Source organism: Lepidothrix coronata, unplaced genomic scaffold (genome assembly GCF_001604755.1).
Source record: "Lepidothrix coronata isolate B3197 unplaced genomic scaffold, Lepidothrix_coronata-1.0 Scaffold2, whole genome shotgun sequence".
Taxonomy (NCBI): domain Eukaryota; kingdom Metazoa; phylum Chordata; class Aves; order Passeriformes; family Pipridae; genus Lepidothrix; species Lepidothrix coronata.
Genome location: NW_016690182.1, coordinates 12,546,859 through 12,562,414, shown reverse-complemented (window position 1 = coordinate 12,562,414; position 15,556 = coordinate 12,546,859).

Genomic DNA, 15,556 nt, shown 5'->3' with positions numbered 1-15,556 from the left:
GCCTCCTGCCGTGCACAGGCACTGTGCATCCCAGCTCTGGAGCAAAGGCAGGAGCACCTGGATGCTCTTGCAGAGAGTGGAGCTGCACCTACACCACTGGCCAGCCCTGCTCTGCCTCGGCTCCCCACCGTGCTGTCCACCTACTCTGTTTCTATTGATATTTCAAACCTCAGCAGCCTGAAATCCCCCCTGAAAAGGCCTCTTTCCCTCCAGCTTGCTGATGGAGCACTTGGGCAGCACCAAGGCAAGGAGAGGGTCCTGTGGTGTCCCCTTACAATGTCCCCCCCGTGCAATCCCCTTTGGGCTCACGGGCAAGCTCTACCAGCCAGGAAGGGTCTCATGGGTTTGGTCTTTGGCACGCTGGTGGCACTGGAAGGGTGGCACTGGGCTGGAAGCACAGCTCTGAGAACATGGATGGGAGCTGCTGGAGCTGGTGGGAGCCCTGTTCTCCCACACCCCAGCGGCGGGGGACAGGTCCCTTGGTGAGCTCCCCGAGTGCCTCGGGGCCAGCAGCTCCTCACAGAGGGAGGGCTCTTTGCAGTACCAATGCAGGCAGGTCTGCACCATCACCTTTGAGGGCCTGGTGGGGAGCACTTGTCCCACTCCTCCCCAGTCTTTCAGAGGTGGAAGGACCTGTGTTTGTCCTTTTAGTGTTGCTTGAGCACCAGAGATGATGTTGTTGCACATTCACAAGATGCTGGAGGGCTCCATGGATGCCCTGGTTCCCAAGGCAGGGACATGGAGAACAGCATGGCCCCAGACATGACCCCAGTGCTGCCATGCTATTTATCCACACTGTCCCAAGCATATCCTAGGTCGCTTCTCTGGCCCAAGGGCTCTGTTGCCCTGGGCACATGGGGAATCTGGACCCCTGTGGGCGCACTGCCCTTCACCTCCCACCTCTCACTGACAGGAACGTGCAGCAAACCAGGGCTCCAGAGGATCTGGGCTAGAAAATCAGCTGCACTGATTTATTTATTAACCCAGATCTGCAAAAGCAGGAAAAGAAGCTGCAAAAGCAGGAGAAGCTGCAAAATCCTGCCCTTCCTCCATACTTCCCTCTGGGGAAGCTCAAATGTTGAAGCAAACTCCAAGCCCTTGGTTCAGGCCACTGGTTTCCCCTCAAGCAACGTCACTGACAGCGATCGATCTCCTGCCTGTCCCCTCTCTGCACCCCTGCTGCTGCACCACGGGTGTGCAGCTGTGTCCCAAACCAGGCTGGGGGGGATTTGGGTTAAATCTGACTGGACAAAGCAGAAAGGCAAGTTCTAATTCCAGTGTCTCTTGGCACTGGGTCCTTACAAGGCCAGCGCAGGCATCTCACTGGTACTAAGGGAAAGGTGGTCCCGCATGCTTCAGCAGTGGAGCTTCTCAGAATTCTGGGCTTTACAATGCTTGGGGCTCATGTAGCTGCACAGAGCTGAAGGATGGTGTTGCTGGCAGCTGTGGCCCTGCCCTTGCCCCGTCCCTGGGCTTGCTGGGTCTTCCTGAGCCCTTTGGGGCTCACTCTGTGAGCTGCTGCTGCCAGAGCCAGGCACTCACTCTGTGGGCAAACACCTTTTCCTCTTTGTGCCCGTCCCTTGATGGCAGCATTTTGCATTTAAACCTCAAAGGAGGAGATATAATCCCATCATTCATAGAGCAACTCCTGTTATTTGAAGAACTGTAAGGATGTAATTTATTTCCTTCTCAAAGACCGTTGTTCTACAGAAATTACATGCGTGACAGGGCATCAGGAGGAACAAGGATGCCAGAGGCCAAATCTGGGGGAAATGGCAGGTTCAGAAATATTAAATGATTTTTCAGAAGAGAGGATTACTGCTGCAATCTGCGTAGCACAGGGGAACAAAATGTTTAAAAGAATCCAAAAAATGCATTCAACACCGGCACTGCCTACTGCATCTTGGCAAAAGCAGCAGGGAAACGGAGACCTAATCCAAGAGTCCCTTTGGCAATGACCCATCAAACGCTTCCCCTGCAGCACTGGGGTGGACAGGGGCTGGAGGATGGCAGGAGTGAACATAGTGGGATTTGTGGGACCCTCTGCCATGGCAGCAGCCTGCCAGTGAGCCCTGAGCTCCACCCCAGCCCTCGCATCGCTCCGTCGGTTGGGAGTGGCTGTGGCTGCAGCGGATCCCGTGGAGCGAACAGGCTTCCCAGCAGAACGGCAGGCTGAGAGGGGCTAATGCCACACACGTGTGCCCTCTTTTGTACGCTCAAATACAGACAGCCGGAGGGAACATCAAAAGCCCACTTACAGCAAGCGCTTTTGATGTTTTAAGCTAATCCCTTCCAACGGGGGCTGGAGAGGGGAAAGCAGCGCAGCAGCGCTGGAGTGCCGGCAAACCAGCCCCCTCCCTCCCCTCAGGAAAAGCTTGAGTGTGAAACTCAGGCTTGCACAAAGGTACAGAAGGTTTCCTTCAGCCCTGGGAACACATCAGCACATCGCCTCTCCATGTCCACAGGACAAGAGCAGGAGTAAAAAGCTAGAATGGGGAAGGGGCTGTCCTGGGATGGGGCTGGGGCCAGGAAGCTGAAGCCCCCGTGGCCACCCCAGTGTGTCCCAGAATGCTGCCAGCACAAACACACCAGCTCAGGGACAGCCCTGAGCAATCAGCTCCTGGTTCCCTGTGAGCTCCTCTTGCTCTTCATGAGGGCTCTGTCACCAGGAGGGACAGGCGCTGTGCCTGTGGATGACAAATCCCTGTCTGAGGAGGATTAGGGACGGTCAGTGCTATCTCCTGCTGCAGGAGGCTGCACATTTTCCCAGAAACAGTCAGATGCACACCTCCAACTTTAGAACAAGTGGCAGCCAGGGTAATTTTGTAGCTCTGAAGAATCTCCTGTGACTGAGCTCTGCAGAGAGAAAATTCCAGAGGGACCTGGGGCCGTGGCTTGTCCTGAGAGCTGCCACAGACCCCCAGACATGGGCAACTGGGCTGCATCTGGATGATCCTCTCCCATGGGCAAGGACTGGGAGAACAACCAGAATTGTGTGACTGAGGAGCCCCAAACTGCCCAGGATTGATCTCTTCAATGCTCACCACAGGGAAGAATCCATGTGAGTCCCTTTAAATCAGAAATTCCACATAAACAGGGCTCTTCCACAGTATTTCCAGCCTTTGGCTGGATGAGAAATAACAAGAACAAAGCCTTTTTGGGGAAAAAGAAGCCAAAAGGCACAGAGGTGGCTGCTGTAGGGACGTGGCGATTCCAGCTGGATTCACAGCTTGGAGGGAAGGGCCGGTCCGGGGCAGAGGTGGGGGCCATAAACCATGGCCCCAGCTGTCCCCAGCTGCCCCCTGACTGTCACCTCTGACTCGCCAAGGTGCAGCCACGGTGCCAATGCAACCACTGCTCATGCTACAAACCCCACCCTCAGACCTCACCTTGCCTGGATCATCCGCAGTTGGAAAATCCGGGCTCAAGCCTTCGGAATCAGCTGCTTTTGGCTGACAGTCGATGTCCCCTGAAGGCACTTTAGCTCCCACTGGTTGTTAAATGCTGTTTCTCTGAGCCCTTTTGGGGAGGCTGGAGGGAGCAGCTCTGCTTCAAGCTCTGTCAGGGGAGATGAGACCTTTCCTGAATCAGCGTGACTACACCTGGACAGGTACTGAGAGGTGACTCATCCCTCTGGAGAAAAAAGACCTTTGGACTGTCCAGAGAGGACATGAGTTTCCAAGCCCATAAGCCCTGCACCATAACACCTAAAGCTAAACACACCTGCAATCTTCAGATCCCGGGATTTTTCCATCACAGACTGTCCAGGACTTCAAAGTCTGTGTAGACTCTCATGCTCCCGCTCAGAGGAGCTGTCAGTGGAAATTGCTGAAGAGAAGGATGATGAAGGGTGAAGGATGAAGGGATGAAGATGGAGGATTCTGGGGAATCTTTTGGTCAAGAGCCAGGAAAGCTGAGCTGCCACCAGGGAAGGCCTGGGAATGGAGGATTTAAACTGGAGATGCTGGGAGGGAACAGGAAGGGCCCTCGGTCTGTGGGGGGGGATGCAGCGAGAGCTCAGTGTGCCTCTGGAAAGCCTGGAGGGAGACATGCCATGGCAACAAATGAGCAAGGAAACCAGGGTGCCTTTGGGGGAAAATCCCAGCCTGCCATAATGATAGGGCTGATGTGGGAAAGTTGGCTGGGATTAGAGAAACTGCAAATTTCCAGTGGAAGGTGACAGCAGGGACTGCAGCTTCCCTGCACAGATCTGACTGTGTCATGTCAAGGCAGACAGGTGGAGAGAGGTGCAGAGACAACGTTCTTGACGCAAATGATGATTCTTGAACAAAATTGTCTAAATTCCCCAAGAAAAGCTGCTGCTCTAGACCTGGTTTTGGATGTGCCAGTGGGGGAACTGCTCTGTACCAGGGACCAGGGTACAACTGGTTTTAACACTGCAGAGTGCAGACAAAGAAATCCAATGCGATCAATTTAAAGAAACAAAACTATGTAAAAATGAGATGACTTATTGAAAAAATGAAAGAAAGCATCGAAGAGAGAAAAAGCACAAAAAGGAAGAGGTGTTGTAATTGGTAGGGCCAGTGTGGTGGCTCAGGGGTGACAGGCTGGGGATGCTGAGGCCACAGCAGGGAAGGTGGGTGACTCCTTTGTGCTGGTCTTTGCTGTCACAGGTGCCGGGTGGAGAACACCCACCCATGCCCTGCCACAGCAGGAGGGCTGGCAGGGAGAAAGAGCTGGCTGCTCCCTGCACATCCCCATCCACAGGGACCTGGGGAGGACTGTCTCTTCACCACCACATTCACACCAAAGCCTGGGCTGGGGATCTCCTACCAGGGCAGAGCCTGCAGTGAGACATTTGTTTCTTCCTTGGGAGGAATCCAGAGCGTATATTTCATGTATTTTGATGTGAAATGCTGTTTTAAACCAAAATAATCCTTCCAGAAAACTTGAGGCAGGATATTTCGTTCCTCTTGAACTGCTGTCATGAAAGCTTAGGAAAAGCAGCACCACCTGTGGCACAGACCTGGCCAGCACAGGGCCCCCTCAGTGGGGTGCTGCAGCCCACCCAAGTGCCTGGGGACTGTGGGGGGATCTCAGGGGAGGTGGGGGACAGTGTGGCGGCCCTGCCATGGCCCCTGTATTCCAGGAGCCACCAACAGTCACTGATAGTGTTGTTTATGAGAAAATTAAGAAGAGCAGCAGCCTTGTCCCTACACCATAATGGCTTTTCCTAATGCCAAAATAAAAAAAAAAAAGCTATTTCATGCTGTAATTACAAGTCATAAAAAGCGCTGTGCTGACAGATATACAGCACCCCAGTACCTGCCTCTGACAGCCTGTCCCCAGCAACACTAATCACTGTAACAATCCCACAGTAACTCGGGATCAGGGTCTCCCTGCCAGCCCTCACCCTGCATCTGTCCCTGCTGCAACCCCGTTCAACCTGGCCTTGAACACTTGCAGGTTCAAGTGGGGCAGCCACAGCTTGTCTGGGCAACCTGTGACAGTGCCTCACCACTCTCACAGGGAAGAATTTCTTCTTGTGAGGAGATTATTCCCGTCTGGCAGTAATGCCTTGAGCTGGGGTGTTGGGGTGCTGGGCTCACAGGGCTTCTGCTGGCTGTTGGTGACCCGAGGCATCTCTGGAGCTCCTTGAGAGATCCTGTCCTCAAAGGAGTACTGGGAAATACGCTCTGGGACAAGAGGGAAGTCCACAATGCATCCTCACTTCCCCGTGCAAGGACCCAGCCCGCCTCGCTGGCAGTGTGTGCCGGCAGGTCTCACCGACACGGGCACACACCACCCCAGGGGAGGTGACATGCTGACAGCCCCAGTCTGTCACCTGCAGTCCCACAGCTTTTCCTGTCTGGGCTCCCTGTTCACTGGAGTGCAGGGACAAGCGGGTCCCCAAGGAGCTGCTCTGCCTCCCACCGCCAGCCCTCCTCTGCGCTCCTGCCCGCGCCCCCGCCTCGCTGCTGCCTCCCTCCCGCATCTGCATATCATGCATATTCATGGAAGATGTAGATAATTAATTATTCATGTACGCAGTCATTGAACTTGCAATTAATCTGGAACTTGCAGTTCTTCTTCCATCTCCCCCACCCCGCGAGGAGCCACGGGTGGCTCTGGCTGCCGGAGGATGCCGGGCTTCCCGGCTGCTGAGGGCTGCAGCCCACGAGAGAGAAACCAGCACATCTCACCCCTTCGCTGACCCACTTCTCACACATCCACGATTTTTGCAGGAGGGAGCATGAGAAGAACCGTAAGCCACCCTTCTCACTCCATGGTTCCCTATGGGAGCACAGAAATAGAGCAGCAAAATGCCCAGTGCTGCAGATGCAGGAGCTTTGCCTTCAAGCAGGGCTGACCTCAGGCCAAAGCTGCCCTCACCTCCCACCAGCCCCCATGGGGGTACAGGCAGGCGCAGGGCGAAGGTGAGGGCAAAGGTGAGGGCTCCCACCAGCAGAGAGGACAGTGCTGGGGTTTTCTGGGTGCTGTAGCTCCTCCAGAAGCCTCACCACCCCAGCAATTGGCTCCTCCTCCAGGATGCCGAGGGGATGGAGCACTCTCAGGGAGCCCCCTCCTCACTCCTGGGGCTCCCAGCCTGCTGCCAGCTCGAAGCTGCTCCCCACAGCATCGCTCCACAGCTCCCACCGCTCCAACAGACTCCCTCTCATCGCCACGTGCCAGTGGTGTGTCGGGAGCCTCTGCTTCAAACCACATCCAGCCTGACAGCCTACCCTGGAAAAGCAGCTTCAAACAGCCAGAGACTGACAGAATCAGAGCAGGGATGGGACAGGGTGGCAGGGAAGGGGGGAAAGCGGACACAGGGCTGTGGAGATCCCAAAATGCAGGGCAGGACTACACTGCCAGTGCCCTGAGACCAGGGAGCCCAGTCTGGCTGCATCTGCAGCCACATCCCCCTTGCACCATGCACAGCAGTCATCCCTGGCCACACACAGCATCATCCCCAGTCATGCACAGCACTTGTTCCTCACCACATATGGCCCCACAGCCCTCACAGCCCTCACTGGCACACTGGGGTGTCACTCCCAGAGTCCCAAACCTCCCTTTTCACCCCAGCCCCCTGTCAGGGTGGCACAAGTGATCCCTAGGTGACTGTGACCCTTTGAGCTGTCTCTTGGGCTGTTTTATTAGTAGGGGCCAACAAAAAAATGTGGGTCATGTTGCCCAACTCTGCTCTGGCCAGAAATTAACACCATCAAAACACCATCAAAAGTGTTCGTTAAAACTCTCTCCAGTAAATCCCCCTGTGTGTTTGGGGGATTCTGGGCAGGAATTGAGCCCTTCATGACCATCACAGCTGACCCAGAGCGGCCACTGGATAAGTGGCAGATGCCTTGAAAACACTGGCAAAGCAATCCCGAGTGTTTATTTGCCTAAAAAACCTTCCCAACAGCATTCCCACTCTCCCCCAGCCCTTTTGTACTGTCAGGGATACCCCCATCTACTATTCTTCACTACACAATTGGGTTTTGAAACTCATCTCCTTGTTTAAAGCAGAAGAAAACATCCGGCAGGGATGCAATTTGTGGACTGAAGTTTGGGTGGAGTTCGGCCGAAAGGGGTAAGGTGTTGGAAGCGCTTTTTGGGGAGCCCAGGCACAACCCAGCGCCCCCCAGCTCCCTGCACTGGTGGTGATGGATCCACTGTCCTGAGGCAGTGCCTGTTCCCTCTCCAGTTCCCCTCGGCCACTGCCCACTCCCGTGCTGGTTCTCGCTCTCATCAGTGCCCATCTGCTCCGCGCCACAGGTGATGAGAGCTGGTGGTTTTTCAAGGCGATAAAGTTGTTTTCTTCCTGTCACTCACTTAAAAATCACCCAGGGAGCTGGTAGGTTTTATATCAGCACATATGCAGGAGACCTTCCTGGTTCTGCGGGAAGAACAACTCCAAACACATCACAGCTCCCGGCGCCGCGGCGCAGGGCACCGCTCTCCTGCTGCACTCCATCTTTTAGCTCTAATTATCCCATCAGTGTTTGCTGCTGCTGGATAAAGACACTCGTAGCAAACCCGGCATGTTTGGAATGGCAGAGCTGGTTTGCAGAGCCCCCGGGGCAGCTGAGCCGGACACGCTCGTCCCTCTGCCCAGTGGCACGTGCTTGTCCCTGGCACTGGGCATGGTTTGTCACAGCACAGATCACTCGTGCCTGGGAGGGGTGGGGGGGTGGGGTGTGTGTGTATACAGACCCCTCCCTGATTCCAGTGCTGGCTGGTGAATAAGACACCAGCACTATCCACAAGGTTCCCAGTCACTCCCAAGGCAGTGACAAGAGAGGGCTGCTCCCCGTTTTCCTCCTGGGATAGGGATGGAGACATATCCCAGTTCCCAAGGAAGAGTAGGGTGTTTACCTGCAAACACCTGGCAGGACTGGAACAGCTTGAGGGTACCGGGCTGCAGAGGGAAGTTTGAGCAGCCAATTTAATGGCATTTTGGTGATGACAACCCCCCATGCTTCCCTCCTAGTGCTTTTGTCCTGAAGCCAGCAGAAGGTAACTGGGGCTGTGCTGGGATCCAGGGCTGTGGGGAAGAGATCACGACCTGGTTTGCTGTGGGAGAAGCAAACAGTGGGGGACACAGCACCTTCCTCAGCCCCCTTTGCATGTCCTTCACGGAGCCCCATGCCTCCTACAGGGCTGAGAGGGGTTTGGTCACTCCACAGCCTTCAAGCAGCAATGGACACAGGCACAGCAGCACACAAGGGTGAACAACCAACATCCTGGTGAACTCCACAGTCCTGAAGCAGTGACATCCCTACTTGGCACCTTTTGAAAACCTGGATGGGGGGCCCTGGGGCCACATCTGCAGTGGAGAATCTGATCTGGGGATGTGTTCTGCAATAGCTGTGCTGAAGCCCTGGCTGTAAGCAGCTTCCTCTGGCATCCCAGGGGCACACACCACCATAATGGTCTTTTCTGCTGGCACTGCTGCATCCATTCTGCACAACTGCAATCGTGCTGCTGTGGGCTGCTCTGCTGAGTTGTTGTCAAGACATGAATGCAAATAAATCCCCTCTAAGAGAGAGGAGGCTGAGGAGCAGGAGGTTCAGGGCTGTGGTTTCTTCCTCCTCATTGTGGGAACGTGAACATCTGGCTCCAGCTGCAGCACTCACTGCTCTGAGCTGCTCCACATTCTCCCTTGCCTTGTGCAGGTCTGCTAATAGAGCTCAGAGAATCTTCCTGGGCGAACACGTTGCACTATTTGCCACTGTTTGCCAGTGCCTTGGACTCCTGTTCATGCAGGCTCTGTCAATGTTGACCCATGGGTCTGTGGATGTGAGGTAAATCCCCGGGAATCCTCTGTAAATACCAGCAAGGCACTACAAGCAAATGGCACAGGGATCAGGGATGAGGCTGCTCCCAGGAGCTGGAAAGACAGCCTGTGGCCTGATCTGGGCACAGCCTTAGGGCTGGGGGACAGCAGGACCTGGGGTCCCACCACAGGGCAGGAAGAGCCCACCCTAGGCAGCTGCACATGGGCAGTGCTGCAGCCACGTCGACATTACCATCCTGATGTTGACATCCCGACATGGTCCTCCAGCTCTCACAACACTGGAAAGAAATTTGAAAGTGGCATTTTCAGGGATTTACTGTCCCACGCAAGTGCACAGGCTCTTTGCAAACAGTGTGGGTCCACCACACCCCCTCACCCAAACTGCTCTCAGCAGGAACCAGTGCACTGCAGAGTGGGGCATCACATTGATTGATGCCTTGGCTACAAGTCCTGAAGCACAAACAGGTCCCTCTGTGGGCCACTGGGTTTCCTCCTTGTCCATCCTCACCAGCTGGTGTGGGGGGAACACACAACCCTCACTGACCGAGGCTGCCACCAGTGCCCAAAGTGTCCCAGTCCCACTCCACCAGACCAGAGCAAGATGCTCTCAGAGCCAAAGCAAGCTTGGTTTGCAGAGTAGTAATGCTGCTCTGGTGGATATTTAGACACCTCCCAGCTTACTGTGGCTTAGAAATGAATATTTATTATTAATTCTATTCCTTCTCTGGTAAATCACAGGATAAATCACTGCCACTTGGTGATAAAGCATCCAGGAGCCAATCTTTAGCCTTGCCTGAGATTTATGCCCCTTTAAAAACAAAGATCCTGACAAAGAGACAGATTTCCTGGCACAGAGCAACTCTGTTTAATTAGAGAGATGATTCATGTTTTCAATCACAGTTTATACCAGGCCCTTTACAGTCAGCAGTAAAGCAGGAGACTGCAGGTCTGCCAGGCCCTCGAAAACAGCCCATCCGGGTTCCCTGCGGTGCAGGCACCGGTGCGGTGGCTCTGCAGGGGTGGGGTTGCCATACCGAGGGGCTCAGCTGGACCCCAGCACCTGCAGACCTTCACCAGAGCTGCCTGTAACCCTATCCCAGTGGATCTGAACCGTGTGAGGGACACCCCCCCCCCTCCCCATGCCTCAGGGACGGGGTCAGCTCCAGCAAAGAATTCTCTCCCTTCCCCACTCCAGCCAGTTCAGCCCTGGGCTGGTCCCTGGTGGGAGCTTTGCTCTCCAGGTCCCATGAGGAGGTTCTCAGCCTCCCTGCAGGCAGCAGCAAGGGGCTGTGCCATGTGCCACTGCTGTCCCATGGTGGCCATGTGGCTCGCAGGTGTGGGTCGCAGGTGGAGGCTGGCTCCCACTTTGTTTTTCCCACTGGGATCAGCATCAGGGACACCCTGGGATGGGAGGGCTGGGCAGACTGGTCTGAGCATCCCCAGGCTGGTCAGATGCTGCTGCAGAAGCTCCACTGAGCTCCCACGGCCATGGGAATCTTTGCAGTGGTGCTGGGGGTCTCGGGGAAGCCAGCACTAGAAAGCAAAGCTTTGGCCCTAAGTCTGCTCTGAAGTGGGAAAAGGTTCTTGCAAGGCGGGGAGCAAACACATGGTGAGGCAATGTCATGCTGAGCTGGTCCCTGGAAACAGGGACACTGTTACAGAGCAGAGCCTGTCCCTGGGATGTGGTGCTTGGATGTGGGTCCAGCACCACGGGACCAGCCAGGACGGAGGCCCAACTCAGCATCTCCCTGTTTTCCTCCTGCCTGGCTTGGCTGGAGGAGTGAGAGCCAGCCTGGTGAGGAGGTTAAGTGAGGTACCAGCCCTGCACAGGGCCACCATCCTCACACAGGGCCACTGGCCCCACACAGGACCACTGGCCCCACACAGGACCACCAGCTCCACACAGGGCCACCAGCCACACATCCAGCCAGGACTGTCTAGACAGTCCCAGGAGCCGGTGTCTGCCTTGCTCTCTGCACCTCTGCCAGCACAGCCCAGGCATTAACTCAGAAATGAAACAGACGTGGCCAAGGCCCATAAAATTAATTAGCTCTCACTTTAAATTAAGCATCTCAAATGGGTGTTTCATGGAGATTTAATTAAAAGCCTGAAAGTTACGCTGTGAGGAACGGCTGGAGCCCAGCCGCAGGATGGGGTTGGGGCACAGAGCTGGGAGCTGGCACTGTGTCCTGGCTGTGCTGAGGGGTCCGACAGGCAGCACGAGCTGATGTCTCCCTTCTGGCACCAACATCTCCTTCCTCCTAAGCCTGTCCTTGAGGAACATCTGTCCCCAGAGTGGAGCACAGCTGGGGCACACAGGTCTGCAGGAGGGACACCTGGGTGGCACTCTGCTGACAGCGAGGGACTGCTCTGAGGCAGAGGGCATTGGGAGTCTGTCCCCATGCTTCTGCATGGCCCTGGACACCCTCCTCAGCACCAGAGGATGTGGGAGAGCCAGGAGGAATCCCAGACTCAGGACATGCCCAGAGCATGCATCAGTATAACCGAGGGCGAGGGACCAGGCTGGGTCTCCTCAGCCTGTTATGTGTCAGGTCCATGGGCATCACCTGAGGTCCCTCAGGTGGGATACGCCTGATGCTGGGTGTGCCTCGGTTATACACCAGCAATTAATGGGCAAAACAGTCTGTGCTGAACAAACATTGGCCAAGGGCAGCCCTCACTCAGCAAGATGTCTGTAGTCACCTCATGTCCCTGTCCTTGTGCTCTGCCAGCAGGTCCCCTCCAGTTCAGCCTTAGCAGGGCTCCACGTGGCCACAGAAGCATCCCAGATGGCAGCAGCCAATGCTCAGGGTGCTGGCACACTGCTGAAGCTTGATGCTTAATGGAGAGAAAGCACTGGAGAAGGAAAAGCTAATTATTCCCACTCCTGAAGAGCCCTGAGGACGCTTGGCAGCGTATTTGAGAAACACCCCTTTCTGATCCTAGAGCTGAATTCTGCCCTTCTCCATCGCTCCTGTCTCTGGACCCTCAGGGAATTCAGGATGGGATGCTGGGAGCCCACATGAACACAGTGCAGAAAAATCACCTTCGTTTTCCAGCCAGGCATTGCAAGGGCAGCTCTGAAACATGGGAGCAGAGGTGTGGGGACAGGGCCCTTACCGTGGGCAACAGCACTGCTGGGTCTAGACCAAACCCCAGAATAGCCACAGCCCTGGTACCAGTCTGGGTCTGGGGACTGCATCCTCCCCTGGAAACAATCATCCCTCTAGGAGACAGCCCCATTCCGTGCTGTCCCCGATGCCCACGCTCCCGAGCAGCCTCTCAAGGGCAGGGTCCTGCCAATGGCTGCACAGCCCAGCTCAGCCAAGGTTTGTCCTTTACTTGGTGTCAAGTTGTGATCTGAGATCTCTCGTTGTTTAAATTGAGGCCCTGCAAGACGTCAAGTACAAGCCAGGCTGCTAAAGGCAGGCAGGGCTATTTTTACCCCAGGGAGCAGACAGGATGTCCTTACAGGGACAGGGACTGGGACCAGGGCTGTCCTTACAGGGACAAAGGCTGTCCCTCTCTGCTCATGCTGAGCACCAGCAGCTCACACATCTCCCAAAGCAGTGCTCAAGGAAAGAAGCTTTTTGGGGTAAGGAAGGACCTTTCCAGTTTTCCAAGGTGCCTACCATGGGGGGGATCACCTTGGCCAACCCCCCCATGCTACTCAGGCCAGCCTGGCAGCACAGCAGTGAGGGAGGTTGTTACACAGCAGTCCAAATGGAAAGGGCTGAGCACGAGCTTTAGCACGTGCTGATGACACCAAATCCACCCCTCCAAGGCCTCCCAGCGCCCTCAGCTTCTGAAGGGCTCCCCTCTGTTCCCTGGGGTTTGGTTCCTCAGATGAAACCCCAGACTGGGTGACGAGCTGGGGGCTGGGGGGGGAGAGTCTCCTTTGAAGTCAGCCTGGGGACTCCGTCAGAGAACAACCAACCCAAGGCTTTCCTGTGTTACAGAAACTGGATGCTTAAGATCCCACTTTTAACATTTCTCCCAGGAGACCACTGATGCTGGAGCTGTGCTGTTTCTTGACATTCTGTTTTCTGAAGAGGAGCTTGAATTTGAATAATGAGGCTTTGACAGGAGAGCATCCTGCCTTGCCTTCTCGCTTCGTGCTGAGACTATTCCTCTCCCCAGGGAGACCCAGCCTGGCTGCCAGAGAGCAAGAGAGGCCATGCTCGGGAACAGAAGCCCAATCAGTCGGGGTGTGGGTGCTCCCCTCTTCGTGCACCTCCCCGTGCCATGGAGGGATCCCAGCACCTCTTACTCATAAAGGCCACACACATAAGACAGGCCCGAAGGGCGTCATTACATGCGCATGTCTCACCATTATGTAATGACTAATTTACCTTAATTACATTAAACTTATAACAAACTTTTATCTCATTCCTAAGCTATTTATGCTGCTTATTCTTTTGCTCTGCCCCAGCTTTCTGATGAGCAATTCCCAGCTGTTGAATAGTGGCCTGTCACGGCACAGCCTGTTGCTACCTGGCTTACTTTGCCCTGGAATTTGTTATCCCCATACTGCTACTAATGTGCCAATCCTGCCAGGTGTCCCAGTTACCTCCTCAGCCTTTTGGGGTATTTGTGAAGCCCACACAGCCACAGCCAAGTTGGACTCTGCCAGCGCTCCCACTCACCACCTTCCTGCAGTCACTCGTGCATCCGCTTCTCACACCAGCTGTTAGAGGTGACATTCTCCCCAGCTTTCTCTAATCCCCTCAGACTCACATTCCATTCATGAGAGCCCATTAATTCCTATCTGAGGCTTAGGGACATCCCCAGAGGAACAGCACCATAGCACCTCCCTGAGACCAAGCAGGATCGGAAATCCAGGTGAGAACAAGAAGCTCTTTGCAAAACTCCAGTGGCTCACAGAGCTTCGTCCTCTCTGGTTTCCTCCCCACCATTTCCCTGGGGCTGGCTTCCTGATCTCAAAAACATGGCAACAAGTGGCCCTGCTGCCAGAAGGACCAACCGTGCCACACTGCCCTGGATCCTTCTCATCCTTGCTGTCCTCAGCTCCAGTTGCCCTGTGTGCTTTCCTGACCCTTCTCAGTTGTGAGAGCATCTCATCACTCCAGAACCATCTCTGGGACATTTCAATGGATGCAAAGGTGTCTGTGGCCTTCATCCTCTCATCCAAAGCCCTCTGGGTTTTGCCTTCTCCGCAACTGAACCAGCAGCAACCTGGATCCACTGGAAGCATTTCCATGGGAGCTCTGTGTTCCTCTGGGTTCCTTCAGCCAAGAAGCTGGGACCTGATTTTCTCTTTTCCAAGTTCAGAAGTGCCAGAGTGGTGTGAAACATCTGGGATAAGGTCGGGATGTCGTGGTCATGCCTGTGCAAGGGCACCCTCCTGTTCAAGGGGCATCTTTAAGATCAGAAGCTGTTTGCTACAGAATCTGCTGGGATACTTTAATTCCTTGGGGCTGTTCTCCCCGTGGTGTTTGCACAAGCTGCCAACACAGGGACAGCAGCCAGTGTGCTTTCATTAAGTCTACAATAATTAGGATCAAAGGCTCAAAAGAGGCTTCGTGGGCCAAACAGCATCAGGGCAGTGCTGGGATAATGGTTGGACTCTGTGACCTCAGAGGTCCTTGCCAACCTAAATCATGATTCTGTGATTCTATCCCTTACACTGCAGTACCTGTACACTTCGCCTGTGGGCAGGCGGGTGCTGAGCCCCTGCCCCTGGGGCAGCATCCAGCACTGCTGGGCTGTGCAGCAGGACCTGTGCCATCCCCGCCTGATCCGGCAGGCAGATTTCACCGGGCTCCATAAGGACACCCTGGCACCAGAACACCCCCCGCCTGCCCCCGGGGAGCACATCCCCTTCTCCGCTCCCCACACGCTGCCCAAATCCCTGCTCCCCACAGCCCGTGCCGCTCCGCCCGGCGCAGCCCAGCCCCGCTCCCCTCTCCCGGTGGCGCTGGTGGCAGCGCTGGGGACCTGCTGCCATCCAGTGGCTGCTGCCGCGGGGATGGAAACTCGGATCCGCGCTGCCCCAGGACGGAGCGCACGCGTGTGTGCCAGCGTCTGCACACAAAGGAGCGTGCCTGTGTCCCTGCCCACGCGTGCTCTCGGTGTGCCCGTGAGCAGGGACTGGTCCAGTGCAAGTCGCCAAGGCAGCCGGCGTGCACGCAAGGACGAGCGTGTGCGTGTGCATGTCGCCTGCATGTCTGGGAGGTGCAGCTGAGGGGGACAGCAGGAGCAGGTCGCTTTGCACGGGCACGCTTGTGCTGTCTGCCCTGTCCCCTCTGCGTGGCTCAGCGTCACACACTCGGTGTC